This window comes from Leucopleurus acutus (assembly GCF_964270905.1).
Source record: "Leucopleurus acutus genome assembly, chromosome: 13".
Classification (NCBI taxonomy): Eukaryota; Metazoa; Chordata; class Mammalia; order Artiodactyla; family Delphinidae; genus Leucopleurus; species Leucopleurus acutus.
The window spans coordinates 7250681-7273148 of NC_139155.1; positions in this window are offsets into that span (position 1 = coordinate 7250681).

The window sequence follows — 22468 nt, forward strand, 5'->3', positions numbered from 1 at the left end:
TTGTTTTACTTTTTATTGGAGTATAATTGCTTTACAATGCTGTGTTAGTTTCTGCTGTACCATGAAGTGAATCAGCTCTACGTATACCTATATCCCCTCCCTCTTAGACCTCCCTCCCTCCCCCCCATGCCACCCATCTAGGTCATCACAGAGCACTGAGCTGAGCTCCCTGTGCTGTAACAGCCAGTTCCCACTAGCTCTCTATTTCACACATGGTAGTGTATATGTCAGTCCTAATCTCCCAATGTTGATTAAGTCAATAGATTGTCATCTTCTTTAGGTTAGGGCTTATGGTAGTAAACGATGTTACAAAGCTGGCCTGTCATCGTAGAATTAATAGGTCCTGGAGGGGCAGAGGGAAGGCAGATGTAACTACCACAGAGGGATGGCAAATTTGGGACGGCAGTCAGTTTGGAACGGTCAGGGCCTTACGGGGATATATAGTTATGGCGAATAGACTATGAGGCTCTCAAGGGCAACACAGATGAGAATCCAGCCAAACTACTACTGAATGAAAGGACATAAAGAAAACTGAGGTCAGCCTCTGCAGCGGAAAGTCATGTACATTTGCAAGTATGTTTTTGGATATAAATTCTGCAGTCTTCACGATGTTTTTGGATATAAATTCTGCAGTCTTCACGATGCTTCGCAATGCTATCACGATGAACAAAAGCCTAAGGACTCACACACACAACAATATATCCCTACCTATATGTACCGCCTCTGGGAGAGGCAAAGTATCCATAGCAAGGCAGGCAGACAGATGACTGCCTAGAACACTTCTTTTTAAATGTTATGACACTGTAAGAAGAGCAAAGATACAGTGCAAATAAAGCTCTTTTTCAGCGAGCTCTCAGATCTTATCTCACTGTGTCCAATCCCCTTCGGATGCTTAAATTCTGTAAGAGGGAAAGACTGGTTTTGAGAATGAGAAAAATGAGTGTGTTTTAATCATGATCTGTTTAAACTACAAACAGTGGATTTTACTAATCCAAAAATGCTAGACGTTCAATGCATAGAACGTTCAATCTTTATTTTTGCTGTAAAAAGCTACATTCCTCTAGAAACAGTAATAAGTGATTGGCATCGGTGAGCGGCACATTGTAGCAACGATAACCTCAGTTATCTATTTTGACAGTTGTTCCTTCTGTCTGCACAGAACGCTTTGCTCAAAATCTTAATAAGCAGTCTTTCAGACATAAAATTCATTTTCTCTCTCTGGTATAACTGCCAGCCACTTTTGATAGAAATGGCATGACAGACAATAACATAAAAATTTTAATTGTAAATATAAAGTTTTCTCTCTTATCTTCTGTTTATTCTTAATCAATGGCACGTTCATACCATTTGTGTGAATGTCTTACTTATAACCATTTCAAATTATGTTTATTAAAGTGTTAAGAAGCCTGTGTGTGAAAGCCTTCTGTGATTCATTTTCTAAAAGACAGAGCCTATTCTCTGAGTGAAAAAGAAGTTGATTGGCAAATATTCCTGAGAATTCCACTGATAAATTTCACCATCAGTCATGGAAGATAATTCAGTATTTATATACTTCCATACAATTCTTATTCGTCTATAAAGAATAATGAATAATATCCTTCTATAAAATAACAGTACTTTATGAGCAATATGAAAGATAATTGAAGTAACTCCGACTAGATTTTATGGTTATTTGAAGCTAAAGTTAAGTACAATTTTGAGAAAGTTATTTTATAGCACTGCTTTTTTTATGTGATAATCTTTTGTGCTATTTTTGGTGCCCACTTCTCTTTAATTTTCTGTGCCAATGACTTTTTTAAAATAAAATGTACGCATAGCTCATTTCTTTGTGCTTCTCCTTCCTGCACTTCAGATATTGCCTTTTTTTTTTAAATTGAAGGTTTGGGGCAGCGCTGTGTTGAGCAAATCTACTGGAGCCATTTTCCCAATAGCATTTGCTTACTGAGTGTCTCCCTGTCAAATTTTGGTGATTCCTGAAATACTTCAAACTTTTTCATTATCATATTTGTTATGGTGATCTGTGAGCCATGATCTCTGATGTTACTATTGACATTGTTCGGGGTGCCATGTACCGTGCCCATATAAGACAGAGAACTTAACTGATAGATACCGTGTATGTTCTGACCGCTCCATGACCGGCAGTGTCCCCCCATCTCTCTCCCTCCCCTCGGGCCTCCCTATTCCCTGAGACACAGTCATGTTTAAATTAGGACAGTTAGAAACCCTACAATGGCCGATATATATTCAAACGGAAGGAAGAGTTGTACTTCTTTCACTTTAAACCAAAAGCAACAAATGACTCAGTTTAGTGCGAAGGCAGGTCAAAAGCCCAGAGAGGCCAAAAGCTGGGCCTCTGGCACCAAACATCTAGCAAAGTTGTGAATACAAAGGAAAAGTTCTTGCAGGAAAGAGTGCTAATGCAGTGAACACATAAATGATAAGAAAGTTGGGCTTCCCTGGTGGCGGAGTGGTTGAGAGTCCGCCTGCCGATGCAGGGGACATGGGTTCGTGCCCCGGTCCGGGAAGATCCCACATGCCGCGGAGCGGCTGGGCCCGTGAGCCATGGCCGCTGAGCCTGCGCGTCCGGAGCCTGTGCTCCGCAACGGGAGAGGCCACAGCAGTGAGAGGCCCGCGTACCACAAAAAAAAAAAAAAAAAAAAAAAGATAAGAAAGCAAAACTGCCTTATTGCCAATATGGAGAAAATTTGAGCGGTTTAGATAGAAGATCAAGTGAGCCACAGTATTTCCTTAAGCCCAAACCCAATCCAGGACAAGGCCCTAACTCTTTTCAATTCCGTGGAGGCTGAGAGAGGTGAGGAAGCCGCATAAGGAAAGTTCGAAGCTGGCAGAGGTTGGTTCATAATGTTTAAGAGAAGCTGTCTCCGTAACATAGAGGTGTAAGATGAAGCAGGAAGTGCTGATGCAGGAAGTGCTGATGCAGAAACTGCAGCAAGTTACCCAGAAAATCTGATTTAAGATCATTAATTAAGGCGGTTAAACTGAACAATAGGTTTGCCATGTAGAGGAAAAGGCCTTTTACTGGAAGAAGATGCCATCTAGGGCTTACATAGCCAGAGAGGAGAAGTCAACGCCTGCATTCAAAGCTTCAAAAGACAAGCTGAACAGGAATAAAGACACAGACCTACTAGAGAACGGACTTGAGGATATGGGGAGGGGGAAGGGTGAGCTGTGACAAAGCGAGAGAGAGGCATGGACATCTATACACTACCAAACGTAAGGTAGATAGCTAGTGGGAAGCAGCCACATAGCACAGGGAGATCAGCTCGGTGCTTTGTGACCGCCTGGAGGGGTGGGATAGGGACGGTGGGAGGGAGGGAGACGCAAGAGGGAAGAGATACGGGAACATATGTATATGTACAACTGATTCACTTTGTTATAAAGCAGAAACTAACACACCATTGTAAAGAAATTATACTCCAATAAAGATGTAAAAAAAAAAAGACAAGCTGACTCTGCTGTTAGGGGCTACTGCAGCTGGTGACTTCACACTGGAGCAAATCCTCATTTCCCATTCCAAAACATTCTCAGGCTCTTAAGAATTATGCTAAGCCTACTCCGCCTGTGCTCTATCAGTGGAACAACAAAGCCAGGATGACAGCACATCTTTTTTACAACATGGTTTTCTAAATATTTTAAGCCCACTGTCCAGATCTACTACTCAGGAGAAAGGTTTCCTTTCAAAACATTACTGCTCATTGACAATGCACCTGGTCACCCAAGAGCTCTGATGGAAATGGCCAGTGAAGTTCAGTTTCGTCTCAGAACGTGTAGCTCTGAGAACTGTCTCAACATATGCCATCTGTGGAATTATCTAGTCACCTGCACCTGGCAAGTCACAAATTCTTTTCTTCTGCAGTTTTTTTTTTTTTTTTCCCCTTCATAGAGCTCCTATATAGCAGATGTGAAAAAAAGACCAAAACAGAGGCCACAGTTTGGATATACTCGTAAACCAAACACTGAGAGTCATAATACCCAAACTTTAAACTGTCCTGATGTCCCCAGAATGCTAACTCTGACCTTAAATAAAACTTAGGCTTTCTCCATGTTAGCATGAGCTTCCTAACTATCAGCGACAAACAAGTCAGTGATGCAATGAAAAGGAATGTTGGTTTCTGGTAACCAACCACGATGGGAAAGAGTGCACTTACTCTGAAGTATAGACAGACCAACAACATGCGCGACACTTCTTTTTTGTGAGCTTAGGCAATTTAACTTGTTCAAAATATTAGAAACTTGTGACGTGTACTCCCTATTTTAACAATGGCAAGCTAAGCGCTTCACTGGCATGGGGTTACAATTAATCTAAGAGTACAACATATAAAGTTCCCAAATATATTGTGCAGCCATCCCCTAAGACACAGATTTCAGTAAGACAATTGGAGAGGCGCTCAATCGCCTTGCTCTCCTGCATGTGCCTATGTTTTGTTGTTGTTTTTGTTGTCACCTCCCTGAAGCAGGCTGAACCCCCTGAACGGCTACACTCCTGAAATGGTGCAATTTCTCTGCGGTTACTTTGCTGCAAATGCGGAACTAGAGCTGAGACAAGGGAAAACTCTTAAGAACCTTGTCTTCATGCTTCCAACACTGTCCACACACTTTCTACCCTGATACTGTCAGAAAGCAAAACAGCCCATCCAGCAAGAGGGCCATCTGCTATCAGCACCAGACAGGGCTTGTCTGGGAGACGCAACTCATCTCTCAGGGGGCCACGCTTCATAAACTGAGCTGTGCTGCGGACAGCTGAACTTCTAACCACCTTCCTCTGAGGTCTCCCTGGTCGTGAACATTTTGTTCCTTGTTCAATAAAATATTCGTATGAAGTAAAGCTCTCTGAATTTTCTCTTGACAGAAGTAATAGCTATAGTAAGCTGATAGTGTTTCTTAGAAGAGACTATGCAATCTTAGAGGTGAAGGGATATATTCAATTATTTCCAAACGCTTTACCTCACAGATGAGATAAATAATGCGCAGAGAATAGGAACAATTACGGTCCTAAACGCAGGGGCTTGGTATCACACATAATGAGTCAGGTGACCTGACCCGTCATCTAATGCTTTGGGCATCAGACCAGCTGCCTGCCGACAATCAATTACCTGTAGTGCCAACAGGCATCGCAAAAGGCCTTCAACACGGCAAGTGAAAATCACGTTGACATCCTTATCTAACCATTAACAAAAGGGGGGGAGGAAATTCAGACTCCTCCCCTGAACGTTAGAAATCGAAGATATAAAATACTACCCAGAAAAAGTTGGGCAAGGAGAAAAGAGAAAGAGAGATTGAGAGGAAGGGGTGGAGATCAAAGAGATCAACTGGAAAATACTCGGCAAATGAGTAAACTTCAAAATTATTAAAATCAAACAGAAATACTGTTGGGTTGCTTACATTAGAGAATATACCTAAAATTGACCAAAGGTTGCATCTCTTATTTCTTCATATCTTTCAAAAATGTATTTACATAAATGGAAAGCAAAAAATAGAATGCATAAAGCATAACTATTATGGGCAAATGTTTAAAATAAAAGAAAAAATCCTACATAGTTAAAAAAAAAAAAAAATCACCCAGTAATACTGGCCACAAGTTCCTACAACAGCACAGAATACCTCAATTCAGAAGGTGAATCAGGGAAATTCAGTAATTCCATATAAAGTCATCTTTTAGTTTCTATCCAAGACCAAATAAACAAAGCTCAAAATCTCCTGTCGTAAAAAGGTGGAGCTCCCGATAGTGCAACTAACACGAAGACTTTGAAAGAAAGAAGGTATTTCCTATTCTCTGAAATTTTTAACTGCATAGACTATGGTAGAAATGGTCTGCTAGAAATGCATGTAAATAATATGCTTCTTTTTTTTAAGAGAATACAGTGAACCCATTGTAATATGAAAAACATATCTGGAGATATCACTTTATTGAATAGGTAACAAAGATTATAGTACATCACTCAAAATAAATCATCTGCTGTGGGAATAACCCTATGGTATATTGGTGGACGATTTGCCTCATTTGTCAACAGGAAAACTCAGAGTTGTAATTGTACTTAACTTTGCTAAAATCCTAGATTAAATCAGTGGGAGAGCCTTACATGAAATTCCAACCTACCAAGAGCCAAATTCAATGACATTTTGTAATGTCATGATTTGTTTGTGGCTGCATTTTACCCTCAGTGTGTTTTAAATATGTTTTTAAATCCGCAAAATTTCCAAAATGTATGTATTACACCTAATACAAATATGTAATTCCAAATAACTTCTATGCTCAAGTTGAACTTATATTTCGCAGGGATATGGATTAATGTAAAGCAGAAACACATGAAAACACAGGCACGTATAAGAACTGTGGATGCAGTTCCTTCTTTCAGAAAGCATTCTTACGCAAACATACGTGTTTTCTTAAAGCGCTGAGCTTTTTTTGTCAGAATGGATTGCAAACAACTACATGAGAAAGACATATAGTAAAGTTGTCAAAACAGAGTAATGTTTGGGGCTCAGAAGGTATTCACTTGAGATAATGGAGCATATGTGACGTTTTGGCCAGCAGCCAGCAGTTTTTTCCATCTACAGCAACTATGTTCCGGAAACAGAAAACTGTACCAACCGTATCTCAGCAAAGTATTGTACTGCTAGTGGCAGTAGAGTCAAAAGTTTTGAAACTCTGCTCATTATGTGAAGAGTATAACGAGCAAGCATGAAATACTGTAGCTCCTCTAACTTAGCTCCTCTTTCTGGATTGACTGAGTTTAATGAATCATTTAACAAAAACAAGCTTACCTAGCCAGGCAAGTATAAGTCAGATTCATTCGTCGGCGGAAAGCCTTGACCACAGGGATGAGTAGGAATGTCTCACAAATTGGAAGGAGAATTCAACCATCTCTTACAAATGGAGTCTCCCACAGTCCAAGTATTGTTAAGGGCTACATAATGAATTTTTTCCCTAGTTATGTAGTTTTAAACATTTTTTTCCATCTTAATTTTATTTCAGGAAAAAAAAAATTCTTGTCATTTGATGGCAAATCTTCCTGAAATCTGGGGTGCTACCTCACTGTGTATTAGCTGGGCTGGGAATGCTGACCTGTCACCTAGCAGGAAGCAGCAGCTCAACAAAGACAATTAAATGAATAAATGAATGCATAAGTGAGTAAAAAAATGGGGAAGTAATAAATCAACTGGCCATTTATTTCAGTGATTGGGACCCTAGGTTTCTCTGAGCACTCAGAGGAGATCTCAGGTAATACGGTTTATGAATGGAATCGTTGGTTCCCCTCGAGGCCAGAGTCCTCTTCCAACCTAAGCTGCTGTTATAAGTCGAACCCTTGGGTGTGGAAAGAGAGAGAAAACATCATTTCCATCAGGGCATTTAAGGCGTTAATTTAGTTGGGCTGATAAACCCTGAAGGACCCCAGGCATTTTCAAGGGGGAAGGGAAGGTAAGAAAGACCCTGCTTTTCCACCTGTAGATGCTTGTCTTACAAAGTGAAAATCAAAACAAAACAGAAATAGACTTCATTTCACAAACAAAGGCATCAGGAAGGTTGAGTTGCAATCTTATTTCTGCCAGTTTTAGCCCAGGTAACCCAGGCAAAGGCAATTAATCTCTTTGGCTTCAGCTCCTTTGTCTCTGAAATCGGGATATTAATTTTGACATCTGAGGGGTTGCTTGAGAATGAAATGAAATTTTATTTCTTAAATCGACTTGAAAACAAATCAGTGCTACATACAAATCTAAGTTATGAAACTTTTAAAAGAAGGAGATAGGTTGAAGCTGACAGCTAAAGGAGGCAAAAATAGGTACTGCATATTTATGGTAAACCTAGAAATTTCTATAGCCAGAAGAGAAAGCCAGAATTATGATAAAGCATGCTCACAAGTAAAGTTCTAAGACTGTTCAAAATGACATTTCTGCCTGACAGCTACAGCGGAACCCGCTGTAAGTTGATTCTTCAGGGAATGGCTTACCCTGGCTTCACCTCTAGAAGGTGACTAAAGAATTAAGAAAGAAAAAAAAAAAAAGGCAGAAACACGGTGACATTATATTCCTTCTGTTTATCTTCCTGGCTCTAATGCCAGGGTCTGGATCCATCATATAATTGAGGCATTTGTCCTTTTAAATCCATGGATGCTACATTTAGACACAGACAACAGTACTTTCCAACCTCCTATATATGCTTCTAGTTCTGCACACTCCCCACTAACAACTGCCACCTTTCTATACAAAGACAAGTACTATTTTTAAAAAGTGGGGAAAAATGATAGGGGTTGAAGAGCAGGAATCTGGGGATTAGTGGGAACAACACGTTCAGTCGTATCCATGAGTAACCCAATCAACGTTGGGGTGACAACAGATGGAATTCTGGGAGCGGACGCACAGGTTTACAAAATGCACAACATATATAGACAGCACCTTATTTCTTCCTTCCCTCCTACTTTTTCTCCTCTTTTCTTTCCTGCATTTTTCTTCGTCACTCCCTTTTTCCTTCCTGCCATACTCCCACCTCCCTTCACTCACCCTCTCTGTCCAGTTATCTGTATTCTTCTTCTTTTCTTTTTCTGAATTTTTATTTCTTTTTCTATTTTTTGTTTCCTCCTTTTCCTTGCCTTTCTTTCATTTTTATTTTGTGGCTTGTTTATATATATATATATATGTTATATACATATAATATTATTTTATAATAAAAATATATTCCATTTATAATTGGAAAGAACACCCACATGCATATATATTTGGATTTCAAAGAAATTAGGAGAAAGCAGACTGGTATTGCTTTATCTCTCTTGAACGCTCTAGAAATCTGTTGGCTCAATCTATCCTAGATTTTCTTTAATGGAATTACTCTCTGATATAAAGAAATATGACTGAAGAAGCTACAGCAATCCCATCTGCTAACACACCAAATTATTTCTACTTCAAGGAATTAACAGGGGGTCTCTGTTGTAACCAGTGCCTACACGGGAGAAACTGCCTCAGACTGAAGTAAAAAGTGAAGGAAATGGTCAAAGTGTTTCTTCATACTATTTCTGCTACTTTCAGTATCACCAAATCAAGTCCATAAAAGTTCCTTGACTGTAGTATAGCCTTTGTCACGACCCATGAGGAAAGCAACATTCTTTGTTTAAGATAACATCAAATAGAAATGCTCATAAACATCTGTAGATGGAAGTGAATGTGTTCCTATTACTGATAAAAAAAATAAAGTTCATTTCAGAACGATGATCTGTTTTATGGGTATAGCATCAGGTTCTTGAAGGTAGTGGGGAAAAAACACAATGTAGGAAGATACGACAGATTTGGACTAGGAAAGACCACATTTACCTAGAAAGTAAAAATATATATATACATATGTATATGTTTTTAAAATACAGTGAGTCTTGCATCAAAAGGAGAAAGCATTTTATAATAAATCCAAATAACTGATATTATATCAAAAGGATAAAATGGAAATGTCTAGATGGATATCTAGACATCTGCATGAGAATTATTTATATTAGAAAAAACATTGCATGAGAACACTTTTATTAATGGCTATGTAAACTTGAGATTCAGATTATTAGTCACACCTCTGTGTGTGCCTCATACAATAGTTTACTAACTAGAATATTTATAAGTAAATACATATGTAAAACAAAAAGCCGTATTTTATGACTTCTCTTGGTTGGTACTTCAACACATGGAATTACAAGTATCAGTAAAAAGATCACTGAAATGGCAGTTTGGAATAAATATGGCAAGGAATGAAAGGGGTTTCAACAAACTGTCTATTATTAGTTCATACCAAACATACTTTAAAACAAAGAATAATAAGTCCATAGAGGGAAAAGATACTATGTCATCTATGTCAGCAACTTTTATGTGTCCAAGACTTTTCAATAGTATGGCTGCCTTTGCAACAAATCTTTCCCACTGAAGTTCTTAAATGACGAGGAGAAAGCGGAGGAGGACACGGTTTTCTTGTCTAATAGTACACAGTTAAGATTCACTTTGGAAGAAAAGATTTAAGAGAATGGCAAAGGGAGGCAAAAATCTTATTTTTAGTATGTATCCATGAATAAAAATTTTACCAAGAACATTCTCTCTATATTTTTTTCATACACACATATATCCTATTATTTTATATATCTTATAATATATATACTTTATATATTTATGTATTCACACATATATTTTCTATTATTTTAAATGCATTTATATATAAGTTTAGTATTTAATATATATTCCTGGCACATATATTCACACGTATATTTTCTGTTCTTTTAAATTATATATATATACTTTTAAAATTTAATATTGATTCCTTTGAATAATACTGTAATTCTCAACACAGCTTTAAAATATATTATCCTAAAATGAGTGGACAATGTTGGAAATATATGCCCTTAGTATGTTACTTTGTGTTTTTACTCTATAACATAATAACCATACACTAGGTATAAAGCCAGAAGCAGGAAAAACAATAGCGAACAACAATACACACACTTTTGTTTGCCCTCAAGCGAGTGTACGGAAGAGTAGACAGCATTTCTCCTCTGTGTTTACCTTTCCTGAGCCAATCCAAAGTTAATCTCAAACAAAAGCACCTGGACCGAATGACGTACACAAAGCAAATACCAGACTCGACTGTTTCTCTAATTTATCCCTATGTGCTTTCCTTCATTTTGTTTAAAAGGTCGTCGTAAGTAATGCAGCAGAAAAGGAGATCTTTTTCAATAGCCTACTGCTCTCATTTGGATCTTTTCAATGGGGGAGATATTTTTAAACACTTATTTCATATATATAAAAAGATTCTCAAATGTTTAATGGCTCCATTATATCACTAAGTGTTTCTATAAAGAATGATAGTAAAGAGGCAATGCAAAGAATATGATTTACAACATTGTGACTTGGCACTAGGAAACGGACACAGATACTGCTTCGCCTGTTTAGTTCTCTACCTTGCCGACATTTGAGAAAAACTTTACACATAGATATGGGCTTTGAAGATTTGCAACAAGGACTAAAATGTTTATGACAAAAAAGAAAATGGACATCATTCATACTCAAAATTCAGTAGAGCTAGAGAGCATTTAAATTTTATATTCACATTGTAATTTGCATTGAACTTTTGATAGTTTTTATAGTTACTCCTGCCTAGTACTTTCAGAATAATCACGTTCACAAATAATCAGAATCTGGTGACTAGGTTTACATGTTACTAATATTGTTGCTGTCACCCCATCTTTGGCCAATTCTTAATTTACTACCAAATTTAAAAAAAAATAACATTTACTATCAGTACAAAAAAGTTAACTTTTGCTTTTCTAGGTGTTATTCATTATTTTCAAATGGCCCCCCACCTTGATCAGGGGGAAAAACCCCTACCTTTATACTTGGAAATACAGAAATCCTGTCAATTTGGCTGCAAAATAAATACTACAAGATCCAACTGTTAAGAGTGACTTATCTTAATTTACTAAAACAGTTATCTTGAACTTACTTATCTAAGAATTTGAGAAACATTATAAACAGAAATTAGAAAATGTATATGGTAATTCTTTCTAAAAAGTGAATAATGCTGCAGCACAGATTTTTGAAAGGAATAGCATAATACAGAGATCTGCTCTGGAGAGAGAGAGAGAGAGAGAGAGTGTGTGTGTGTGTGTGTGTGTGTCCTCTCTATATATCTGTCTCTATCTCTGTCTTATATCCTCACTGTAAGCATCTAACAGTGATTTTACTGGAGCTTCAATTAAAAGATTTCCTCCTCAGATTTTAACTCTGATGGAGGAAAATTGAGTATTTCTATCCTTCTATTTACTTAAGAAGCCTTTGATTCTATTTATTTTTATCTTCCATAATAGCCATGGAATCAGACTAATTTTAAATATAAATGATAATTCATGGGAAATTTTTATTTTCACACAGTTCTTGAGTTGTTTTTTTTTTTTTGTTTTTTTGCGGTACACGGGCCTCTCTCTCTGTTGCGGCCTCTCCCGTTGCCGAGCACAGGCTCTGGACGCGCAGGCTCAGCGGCCGTGGCTCACGGGCCCAGCCGCTTCGCGGCATGTGGGATCCTCCCGGACCGGGGCACGAACCCGTGTCCCCTGCATCAGCAGGCGGACTCTCAACCACTGCGCCACCAGGAAAGCCCTTAAGTTGGTATTTTTAAATTATGTTTTGCACAATCTGGTGTCTCGTTTCACTGCACAGAAGTTAGGTTTTATCAATAACTAAACTGCCTGAATGCCAAAATGATGTCATTTTTGACATTACTTTGAAAAAGCAATTTAAAAACATCCGGCAACAACTACCTTATTAAATTTTTATGACACCCTATAAGATGGGTGTGAAAACTTGGTCATAGGTGAGACAGCTATCATGGAGGAACAGGGAATTGATCTAGAATTCTGACCTCAGTGTCTCATGCTCTATAACTACACTGTCCTGGAGTTGGGTCATGTATCACTTGAGGCATGAAAGGAGGTTGAACTCTATTCTCCATGCAGGGAGACCTCAGAAGAGTACAGAAATGACTAGGTCATTCATCCTACATTTATGGAGCACTCCTAAGTGCTCTTTTAAGCACTTTTAAGTTTTTGTTTCTTTTTTGTTTTTTCCCCCAACAAGCTCTAAATCTAGAGAAGGAGATAAACATATCCAGAATTTGAATAACAAATGGAGGAGAATAACTGGTGAACCCAGTTGGAGGAGGTATATCCCCCCAAATTCAGATAGAACCGTAGCTCTGAGAGGCTGTGGAATCAATATATGCTGGGTACCAAGTTAATATACTCGGGGGAGAAATTTTAAAAATGTGTGTAAGAAATAGTATACCCCACTACTTCACAAAAGCCTTAGCAACTGGGTATCTGCCTCCCCGGGCAAGAATTGAAAAATCATTCTCTCAAGAAATAGTACTTAGGGAGAAATATGCAGATCTTTTCTATATAAGTGAACTCCAGAAAATAGAAATTTCTCCAAATTTTCACCCAGAAGGAAAGCACGTAAATCAGTAACCCTGACCCGTATACTTAACTCACAGTGAACCTTACATTACCTTGTTCTTAAATATGTCTGGACAAGAAGGCTCTGGGGCCGTTTGAGGAAAGCCTGTAACTTGGAAGAAACTTACCCCTTTCTCCCCCAAAGAAGATTAAAAACTCAAAACAAACACCTGATTCAAAGAAAAAAAGTTTAATAACAAACTAAGACAAACAAAAAATTCTCTAATAAGTATCTCAGAGGGACTTAATGTATTATATCAAGAGGCTGTGGAAAGGAGGAGATCTTAGATATTAAGGAAAAAAACTGCGTAATAAATTAAAAAGAAAGTTCTTGGAAACTGAAAATATGATTACTAAATAAATAGTTAAATCTAGGAGTTAGATAAATGAAATTGCGACAATATCTTGGAAACAGGAATACAAAAAGAAGGGGGAAAATGAAACTAATAATTCCAAGAAAAAAAACAACTCTGCATCAAGAGAAAGATAACTGTTAGTGTGCAGATGTACAATAAATAACATGCCCCAGTAGGTAAGAAGATACACCCTCTTTATCGAGTGTCAACTTTTAAAACCAGATACAAAGCATAAAAAAGAAGACTTAGGAAACTGAGATATCAACATTGAAAAATAAGAAAAAATGCATGATAAGCAATAATAAGACAAGAACCACCTAGTGAAAAGATAGTTCTATAGATATATAAACATAGATGAATTAATATTTAACTATATAAAAATAAACCAGACAAAGACAGCTTATTAGGAAAAATGTATAAAAGATATGAACAAGTAAATCACAGATGAGAAATTCTAAAGATCAATAACATATGGAAATTTATCAACTGTACTAATAATCAGAAATATGCAAGTTAAAAAAACAAAGTGAGGGCTTCCCTGGTGGCACAGTGGTTGAGAGTCCGCCTGCCGATGCAGGGGACGCGGGTTCGTGCCCTGGTCCGGGAAGATGCCACATGCCGTGGAGCGGCTGAGCCCGTGAGCCATGGCCGCTGAGCCTGCGCGTCCAGAGCCTGTGCTCCGCAACGGGAGAAAGTGATTATGTCTTTCACTAAGCAATTTGGTAAAGACTAGAAACCTCTGACGAGATTAAGTATAGTTGAAAATATTGCCGGCGAATGTTAATAGTCCCTCAGAGTGATAGCTGGCAGTACTTTCAAGAAAACAAAAAAACTGTTTTTGCATGGACAAGAATGGGAAAAATTTTGAGGGTGTGCTCCTGTTCACTAAACCAACAACAATCGTAAAGACTTAAGAAATGTATCAATGCTTTAGCTAGCAAGGTAACTCATTTTAGCAGTTAGTTCTTGGTATAAGAAGCTTTTCCAAATAAGAGAATATTTATTTTCCTTTAAACTGGCCTTTTCTAGTCAGCTCCCCTGAACTACATAAAGTTCCAGTTAATATCTGCTACACTTCTAGTAGTATTTTCGATCACCAAAACTTTGCTAAGAATCTCTTATCCATCAGTATGAAACCTTTTTCTGTAAGCCCAGTATTATTTTATAAGCCACTGACAGAAAATTTTGTTACGATATTGTAAATAGCCTGCTAGAAAATATTCCCTAATGTAAGCTTTTTAATCTTCGCTATTTGGGATTAAATTTTTACAGAAGAACAGCTGTTGTTTCATTTAAACACACACACACTTTATGGAAAATTTCTAATGATAACCTCAAAAACTAAGGACAGCTTTGTGAAAGGAAATTTCCATCTATTTTGAAAGCAATGGAAATAGAAGAAAAACTCTATGCAAAGTTTTAAAGCAAAAACTTCCTTGGATTAAACAAACCAGCAAACAACTGCCCCTTTTCTATCAAATACAAAAGTTTATACCAGAATAATATCTTGCATTTATTTGTCTTGAGGCACGTGGGTAACTGTGGGGTGATGAGTTTCTTCTCCAAGATACCTTGAATTTCCTTTTGCTCCTCATTTGGTATCAAGGATCAGGGCTGAGTACCTACAGTACAGGGGTTAGAGGTACCTGGGATACCCCAATTCAGGAAGATCCCCTGAGGAGTTTTGTACTAGGTGCTAGGGTAGGAACACCTGCAAACTATTTCCAGTGAATAAATAAATCAGTCTAGGTACGTTTGAATGAAATGATTTTGTTTCTCAGGGGTTTTTTTGTTGTTGTTGTTGTTTTTGTATCTTCCAGAATGTTTCACAGGGAGGAAGTGTATCTTCTGGGAGTTGCAAAATATGCCTTCACCACAAAGTCAGCATAGGAAGCGGGGAAGGTAAGAGACACCAGAGAGAATTTGTAATCCTGTGAGATCCTGCTTCTTCAAACTGGAAAGACCCAAGGAAAGCAAGGTCAAGGCATCACTGAGTACTTGGGGCAGTAGGAGGAGCACATGATGTCCAAGTGCATTTCTTCCTCTTCCATTGCCAAAGCACCCACAGCTGCTGATTGTAGAAAAGTCTTGGGAAAATGTGCAAACGATTAAAGAAAAGACAAATTGTAACAAGAAAATGGATGAATGGAAATTCAGCTTAAACGGGGCAGTGTCTCTGTATCCATGAAGTGCTATTGAATCCAAGCTGGAAAATGTAATAATATACTCATTTGCTTAACTTAATGCTGTAGGATTAAAGATAACCTTCTAGTGTCGATGAAGCTTCATGAAGACACTGACTTAACGCTTAGAAAAATCTGACAAAGGAAATGCTCAGAACTCAGGAGTAAGTCACAGAAATGATTACGCACTTTCCTGAAAAGGGTCTAAGTTCCTGATGGTTGTGAGTATACAGCCTTTACAGTTTACTCAGTTGTAGTGGAGAAGGATATTTAATCACCTTACAACATGGTTTAGGTAAAGAAGATATTGTGGAATCCTGATTACTTGTTAGGCCGATAACCTTCTTACAAGGACATTAATTCTACAAAATCAGGGTCCCACCCTTAGGTCCTCATTCAATCTTATTACTTCTTTGGAGGTTCCATGTCCAGATACAGTCACAGGGGGTGGCGGGTAGGTTACAACTTCAAGCTAAGAATTTGGGGAAGACGCAAACATTTGGTCCATGATATTCCCCAAGGACAATTTAAGATTGCAATCATGATTTTAAAGAACTTTTGATGTAAAAAAGACTGTTTATTCAGAGGCATACAAGGGAACAGTCTTCCTGAGGAGACTGTCTTTCCTGTCTGAAAACAGAAGTTCATGTAACAGAGAAATCACCTGATTTCAACCATCTATAATAAGGCTTGCGTCCGTGTGTGTGGGAGTGCGTATGTGTTTGTGTGTGTGTATATGTGTTTGTGTCAACATCAGTCTTCTGCATCTAATCTTTCTCTCCTCCTCGCAGAGGGAACAGAATTAGGTTTTCCCAACGATCATTTAATACTTGTCTCAAGTCAGCTCCCACTTACTTCTGTTACTTTTCATTTTTCTCCATCTCCCACTCTTTCCCCCACTCGGGAAATTTTGGAGACTTATTGATCAAAGTTCTGTCATTATGTTTGCATTCTAGGAATATCTATTTCAGATAAACAGCGTTTCAAAAAAAGAAGTGAAAACCAATGAACTGAACTTCTTTTGCTTAAAAGAGTATGAGCTAAGAAAAAAGAAAGCACAGAAAAAGAACAACTGAGAAATGCAATCTAGTCATAACCCTGTTTACTACTTATAAGATCTCTAGTTCAAATAACAAGGGAAGAACTTATAAAGATGAATTTTAAAGTCTTTAAAATTTAGTTTATGTATTTATAGGTTGATAAATCATATTAGAAAATCATGAGGGTCCATGTAATATTCCTGAAAAAGTGCATGATTCCTCGGACTAATGAGAATGAGAAAATAATGAAAGCTTAGGGCTTCCCCGGCGGCGCGGTGGTTGAGAGTCCGCCTGCCGATGCAGGGGACACGGGTTCGTGCCCCGGTCCCGGAAGATCCCACATGCCGCGGAGCGGCTGGGCCCGTGAGCCATGGCCGCTGGGCCTGCGCGTCCGGAGCCTGTGCTCCGCAACGGGAGAGGCCACGACAGTGAGAGGCCCGCGTACCGCAAAAAAAAAAAAAAAAAAAAAAAAAAAAGCTTAGAGATCATGTGCTATATATCTTCTTCTATAGTTTATAATATAACATTAATATCAATGCAAAATTCTAATTTGTACAGTAACAGGGTTACACCTCTCATGCTTTAATCTTTCTAAATGACCTGCATTGGTCTAAAGACTCAGATAAGTTACCACTTTTTTCACAAATGTTTTAGATTTTAAATATTTCAAAATTCATAGGTCCTCAAACCCACTCTCACTTCTTATAACACTGATAAGTTTGGGGGACCCCAAGACCATTCTCAGGTTCAGTAATTCACTAGAAGAACAGAACTCACCTAAGTCACTATTTTCTGGGTTATGGATTATTACAACAAAGGGATACAAATTAGAATTAACCACAGGAAGAGGCCCATAAGGCATGGTCTAGAAGCAATGAGGCCCAAGTTTCCAGTTGTTCTCTCCCAGGAAAAATCACGTGGACAATCCCTATTTCTCCCAGAAATCATGTGTGATAAACACATTGAGTACTGCCCACTAAGGAAACCTATCCAAGCCCAGTGTCCAGCGTTTTTGTTGCAGTTTGGTCACATGGGCTGCCCTGAATGTCTGAACACATGGCCCATAGCCGCCAGCCCCTCCAGAGGCTGAGCCCGTATCATGCGTCCCAAAGCCTCCACCATAAATCACACTGTTAGCCTTGATTATCTGTCTTGGACCAGGGCCCCAATCAAATAGTTACTTTTATCAGGAAGGACATGGCAACAGCTTAGAGGTTACTTCTTAGGAGTCACGGGCAACAAACAAACCTCAATCCTTTACTGAACACACGTATAAAATTCCCTTTAAATGTAATTTAAATGGAGGTTGTTTTCATAAAGGGTTTAACATCATAAATTCTGATAGAGGACTTATATTCAGTAAAATTATATTTCCTGATCCTTAATGTGGACATAAGCAAAGTAGGAAAAACATACAAATGTTAATCACTAATGTCAGCCTTAAGTGACCTTTATTCTTACAAAATAAACGTAAAATGTGAAATGCTTTTGGATTCTATATCTACACATACAGAATACATACATAGAAACAAATAAATAATAAAATGTGTATATATATCTATATATACATGCATCTATATCATGTATGTATGTGTATATGATATACATACTATGAAACATGTAACATGTTAGAGTTTAATATAATGGAAAACTACATAAAATATACCTTGATATATTTGATATGCTCATGAAGTTAAGCACTGTATTTTAAGGCTAAAATTAAAAGCTTGATTTTATAATCTATTCACATGATATTTGTGTATATTCCAACATATACATATAATGGTATATTAAATTTATAGACATATGAATAAAAAATAAAAATGAAATAAATTATTAAAATGTTGGGCCAAAATATTGGTTCAATGTTAGTGATTTATTATATTCATAAGGAGAAAAACTTATGCATATTTTATTTCAAAATATTACTCAATAATACATAGAAAAGTAAATTAAAATTTTCCTATGAAAGACCAAACTATTGTCTCCCCAGATAGCAAAAAAAGTTCTTATTTTTTGAAAAGGCTATGTTCTGAATAATCATTGTTCCATATTGCTGGGGTTTTCCAATAATTATTTCTTACATTAAAAAACATATAGTATGCTCATAACCTTCCCGGATTTCAGACAGTACTACAACGCTACAGTAATCAAAACAGCATGGGGACTTCCCTGGTGGCACAGTGGTTAAGAATCTGTCTGCCAATGCAGGGGACATGGGTTTGAGCCCTGGTCCGGGAAGATCCCACATGATGCAGAGCAACTAAGCCCGTGCGCCACAACTACTGAGCCTGTGCTCTAGAGCCTGCAAGCCACAACTACCGAAGCCCACGTGCCTAGAGCCTGTGCTCTGCAACAAGAGAAGCCCTGCAATAAGAAGCCTGCGCACCACAATGAAGAGTAACCCCCGCTCGCTGCAACTAGAGAAAGTCCGTGAGCAGCAACGAAGACCCTAACGCAGCCAAAAATAAATAAATAGTTAAAAGATTATTAAAAACAACAACAACACATGATATTGGCACAAAAACAGACATATGGATCAACAGAACAGAACAGAGAGCCCAGAAATAAACCCACGCACATCTATGGTTAATTCCTCTTCAACAAAGGAGGCAAGAATATACAGTAGAGAAAAGACAGTCTCTTCAGTAAGTGGTGTTGGGAAAGCTGGACAGCTACATGTGAATCAATGAAGTTAGAACACACCCTCTCACCAAACACAAAAATAAACTCAAAATGGCTTGAAGATTTAAACATAAGACAAGACACCATAAAACCCCTAGAAGAGAACATAGGCAAAACATTCTCTGACATAAATAGTAGCAATGTTTTCTTAGGTCAGTCTCCCAAGGCAAAAGAAATAAAAGCAAAAATAAACGAACGGGACCTAATCAAACTTATAAGCTTCTGCTGAGCAAAAGAAACCATAAACAAAACCAAAAGTCAACCTATGGAGTGGGAGAAAATATTTGCAAATGATGTGACCAACAAGAGCTTAATTTCCAAAATATACAAACAGCTCATACAGCTCAATATCAAAAAAACTAACACTACCATCAAAATGGGCAGAAGACCTAAATAGACATTTCTCCAAAGGAGACATAAAGATGGCCAACAGGCACATGTAAAGATGTTCAACATCACTAATTATTAGACAAATGCAAATCAAAACTATAATGAGGTATTACCTCACCCAGGTCAGAATGATCATCATCAAAAAGTCTACAAATAAGGAATGCTAGAGAGGGTGTGGAGAAAAAGAGAACCCTCCTACACTCTTGGTGGGAATGTAAATTGGTGCAGCCACTATGGAGAACAATATGGAGGTTCCTTAAAAAACTAAAAATAGAGTTGTCATATGATCCAGCAATCCCACTCCTGCGCATATATCCAGAAAAGATGAAAACTCGAATTCAAAAAGATACATGCACCCCAATGTTCATAGCAGCACTATTCACAATAACCAAGATGTAGAAGCAACCTTAATATTCATCAACAGATGAATGGATAAAGATGATGTGATACATATGTATACAAAGGAATATTACTCAGCCATAAAAAAGAATGAAATAATGCCATTTGCAGGAACATGGATGGACCTAGAGATGATCATACTAAGTGAAGTGAGAGAAAGACAAATATCATATGATGTCACTTATATATGAAATCTAAAATAATGATACAAATGAACTTATTTACAAAACAGAAACAGACTCACAGACATAGAAAACAAACTTATGGTTACCAAAGGGGAAGGGGGAGCAGGGATAAATTAGGAGTTTTGGATAAACAGATACAAACTACTATATATAAAATAGATAAAACAACAAGGACCTAGCACAGGGAACTATATTCAATATCTTATAATAACCTATAATGGAAAACAATCTGAAAAAATACGTAAGTATGTATAACTGATTCCCTTTGCTGTACACCTGAAACTAACAATATTGTGAATCAACTATATTTCAATAAAAAATGTTATATATATTTATGCTCATATCTGTACTCCTCTGTCAGTTCTTGACTTTACTTTTTCCAAATTCAGAATTCAAATCCAAAAGACCAAAACTATGAATTTGTTATTTGTACCTAAATCTTCCTCTGAGTTTCCATCAGATAATATAATGATGAGCCCCTTTACCTTAAAAATGGAAGAATAATAAAAATAATTAGTTTTTTGGCATTCTCTCATTTTTAATGAACTGATAACTATCGCGAGAACTTGCAACGGGAAAAAGTGACTGACAAGTCAAGAGAAGTTCAGTTTTCATAGTTTCACCACATACGAATAAAATGTATTTGTACAAATAACTTTAGTGATTGCCTCTCTCTCAAGCTAAAAAACACTCATGCTGAACCACAAAGGCTGGTAAATAACTGAATGTATTAATATTTGTTTCTAGATTTTAATGCACATCTCAAGCAGAGAAAAATCAGTGGCCATTACAGAGTGCCTCACAATATAAATCAAAAGGCCACGGAGATCTATCGGCAGTCTCACTGGTTTACAGGGAGTTATCATGAACAACAATCCTATAAATCAATTGTGTGGAATATTCCTCAAGAGAGGATTCCACTCTCTTCCATTTTGCTCATGCTGGCTGGTGTAGCTCAATGGCAAGAATGTTCAGAGAAAAACTGGCTGCAAGCTTAAATCCACATCAACAATTTTACTGAAAATTACTAAGGGTTATTTCTAGCACACATTCTACCTGCCAAACTAATAACCCTATCCAAATTGTAAAGGTAGAACATAAACAGGGATACAGGCTTTAATGTACTTTTGAACATCTGGAGATGAATTTTATAGAGTGGTCACACTCAAATGGATATAAAAACCTCCTCATTGTTGTCTATTTTCTGGATGGTTTGTAAGTTTTCCTTGTTAAACAACTGCCTAACCACTATCTTTTTTTTTTTTTTTCCACACTATGTATTTCCAACTTGGGACAAACCAACTTACTTACCCAGTTAGAGAGGTATTGATTTTATAGACACTGTAAGTACAGAATTTTACAAGATACTGTTCATCACCCAGAAATTCAATTGTCCTTATCATCCTCAATCATCAATGGAAATTGAAAGGACAAATATTACCCCCAAATTAGATCTTGCATAATTAGCTGAGCAACTACTGTAGAGATTTGGTGCAATATACCCAGGTCTGTAATCAACAGTTATAATCAGCTTCTGCCCAGATAACGGGTTTGCTGAAAATGACACCACCACAAGGGTGTTCTTGGATTTCATTTAAAGAGACTTTATCAGGCACTCTTAATCATGATCACTGCCATCATGAAAACTCCAAGGAACTGAACCTTGCAGTCATGTCTCAGTTAAAAGTCATTATACATAAATTCTTTTTTTGTACCTCCATGCTAATGGGAGACAGGTAACAGGATCTTTCAGAATTCTTTAGAAAAAGACAAATCAGAAAAGAGACCGTTTTCCAAAGAACCTTGACGAAGCAACATGTGCTATCCAAAATTCCTGACCTACGGCTCCAGAACACCTCTGACTACCGTGGCTTCTTTATCTCATTCTCTTTGTTCTCCTTCTTGTAGTTCCTTCTTTTGGGTTAAAATTCCAGATTATTAACTAATAAGGATTAAAACCTTTTCTTTTCTTTTCTTTTCAATTCTGATGCTTTCATTTCTAAGGAGTACGCTTCGCTGTTTTGAAAATACCTCACTGACAGGACACAGAAAAACATCCTGACAACCTGGCTCTCCTACCACTCTCTGGATCACCTGAATCAGGGAATCCAGATGGAGGATGGAATGTCTTGTTATGATTAGAACCAAGTAAAACAGTGGGACCAATGGGCAACCTCTCAGGACCAATTAATGATTCTATTTCTAGTGTTCCGGGGCTTCAGGGTCCTACATTACATCCTA